The 2,559-nt window shown below is 47.4% G+C and overlaps 1 non-coding gene across 1 annotated transcript; it reads right to left on the minus strand.

Moving 5' to 3' along the window:
* Nucleotides 1-329: 329 nt before the first annotated feature.
* On the minus strand, nt 330-437 carry LOC122117388. The gene has a single exon (XR_006149139.1). It is a non-coding gene; the product is annotated as a U6 spliceosomal RNA (small nuclear RNA).
* Nucleotides 438-2,559: the final 2,122 nt, after the last annotated feature.

Below are 2,559 nucleotides of genomic sequence, written 5' to 3' on the forward strand. Positions count from 1 at the left end.
AAAGAGTTGGAGGTATGGCCCACGTGGTATAAAAAAACAAACTTGTCTAACAAGCTAGAGGCCCAAGTTGAAACCTCCCCATTCCCCCCCCCCCCCCCCCCCATAGATTAGGACTGAAAGGTCTGCATTGGATTTGACATCTAAGACATGTTGTGTGGCCTCAGCAAGAGGAACGTGTTGGGATCAGGGGACCACAGTGGGGTGAGAAGTGAATGGGGGTGAGCCAAGGATGCAGTTAGGATTGGGAAACATCTCTGCTAACGCTGCAAGCATCTCCTCACTGCCCCACAGGAAACAAAAGGATTCTGGCTGCGATTCATTTTATTTTTAAAAATGAGCAATGCTTCATGAATTTTCCTGTCATCCTTTGCACACAGGCCACGATAGCCTTCTCTGTACCCTTCCAATTTCAGTCTATGTGCTGCCAAAGCGAACACTGGGTGTTATTTTTGATGCCCAGATTGAAATGGGGCTCCCACCCACATCCACACACATCCACACAACATTATATGCTGGAGGAAAGCCCAATCCAAAGTCAGAGCTAGAATAGGAAATCTATTTAAAACCTGCTTAAGTATTCTCTGAAACAGTGTCGAACTCAGGGTAAGACAGTCACCGCAGCCAGGTGGCAAACTAAGCAAAACCAGTCGTGGCTCCTGACCACCGAACTCAGTGTTGAAGCTGCCAGGCCTTCAAGGCCTGACTTTGTCATCTAACAGGAAGGAAACCCATGGAGCAAAACAATCTATACTCCTCCCCCAGGATGGTTGACCACTATAAGGAAAAACTCAGAGAGCCTACAATGAGAGAAAACCCACAAAACACCAAAAAAGAAACAGAAGAAACCCTTTGGGAACAGCCCAACACTTAAAACTTGACCAAGAACCTTGATACTCTAGGAGACTTTGTGTCTTATCTCCTCCCCCTCCCCATATTCCCCCTCCCACCCCAACTTCTCTGCCATGGGTAGTCTGTCTCTTCGTCTCCTCTCCCTCCTCCAGGAGCTGCCAACTTCTCTTCTTCCAAGTTGAGCCTGCTGAGGGTCTTGTACACCAGAGGGGCTGCTGGGTAAGCCTGCAGGCTGCTAGACTCAGCTTTCAGCAACTGAGTGGATGGAAGAATCTGGACAAACTCCCCCTGGGTTGCCACTTGGCCATTAAGAACAGAGTGGGCTGCATAGCAGTTCCCTCTGGCTGGGTGGGGTGACTGGAAGTGGACACAAGAGGGCGCTCTCTGTAATGACCTAGGTGAGAGTTATAGGGCATGTTAGTAACATTGAGTCTAAGATTGGGGCACTTCTCTGTGTGCTGGGGGGGGGGGGGGGGGGGGGGGGGGGAGACAAGGTTGCCACTGTTGTGTTTTTAAGGCAATGCCAAGTATGCTTGGTGGCTCTCTGTTGCCAGGTTCTAAAATACCACCCTACTATTTCTCTCTCTTTAGGCGATGGCCTGCAATTTTCCTCTTGCCCTGCGGCCACCACCATGCAATTTGCATTTCACTAATTTCCTGGCTGAATCTTAATCCTGTCTGGTTACTGTTCTGAGGGCCTAGAGAGCAATAGTGAACTGTTGCCATCCTCCCAGCAGTGCACAGTATGGAATTTAGGAGCAGCATCTGATTAGGTGCCTGTCACATTGAAATTACGGTTTAAAGAACTATGTAGAGCTGAGTGTGGTGGCTCATGCCTGCAATCCTAGCTACTCAGGAGGTGGACACAGGGAGGAGTATGATTGAAAGCCAGCCTAGGCAAAAAGTTCTCACGAGACACCATCCCAACTAATAAAAAGCTGGGCATGGTGGTATGCACTCAGCATCCCAGCGAAACAGGAAAGATAAATAAGAGTGTATCAGCCAGTCTGAGAGTAAAAGCAATAAACCTATTTCAAAAATAATTGTAACAATTTAAATGGCTGGAGATGTGGCTCAAGTAGTAAGAGCATCTACCTAGCAAGCACAAGGCCCTGAATTCAAACCACAGTACTACCACACACACACACACACACACACACACACACACACACACACATACACACACCATCTAATAAAACAAATGACAAACAAACATAGAGGGTCAGAGGCTCAGGTAATACCAGATCAGCATAGTTCAGGTTCCCCCAAACCTACAGCACCACGAGTTGAGCTGAGGTAGCTTTGTAATATGTAACATATGACATTTGCTTACGCGGGAGGGGGTGCTGCTTGGCAGAATCGCATGATTGACGCTCTTGCTCTCCAATTTTCTGCTCACTGAAGCATTAAAGCGGCAATCCCAAAGTCACTCTAAAGCTCAACAGCCTGAGCACAGAGCACTTAATAAGCATCTACAAATAAAAAGCTTTTATTAGGCCATCCTGCCTTCTCAATTTGCCTCAGATCTCAGGCGGTCTTCCATAGGGCCTCAAAAATGTAACCGTAAGGGATCACCGAGTGCTTTTGCAGGTGGCAATTAAAACAGCTGAGCTCTTCCTCCTCCGTAATGAAGGGTTACGAAGAGTATATATAAGGACCTAGTAAACACCTCAGATTCCTTATTTATGCTTCCTCGTTCTTAAGACAGAG

Source organism: Dipodomys spectabilis, unplaced genomic scaffold, assembly GCF_019054845.1.
Source record: "Dipodomys spectabilis isolate Male_0828 unplaced genomic scaffold, ASM1905484v1 ptg000140l, whole genome shotgun sequence".
Taxonomy (NCBI): domain Eukaryota; kingdom Metazoa; phylum Chordata; class Mammalia; order Rodentia; family Heteromyidae; genus Dipodomys; species Dipodomys spectabilis.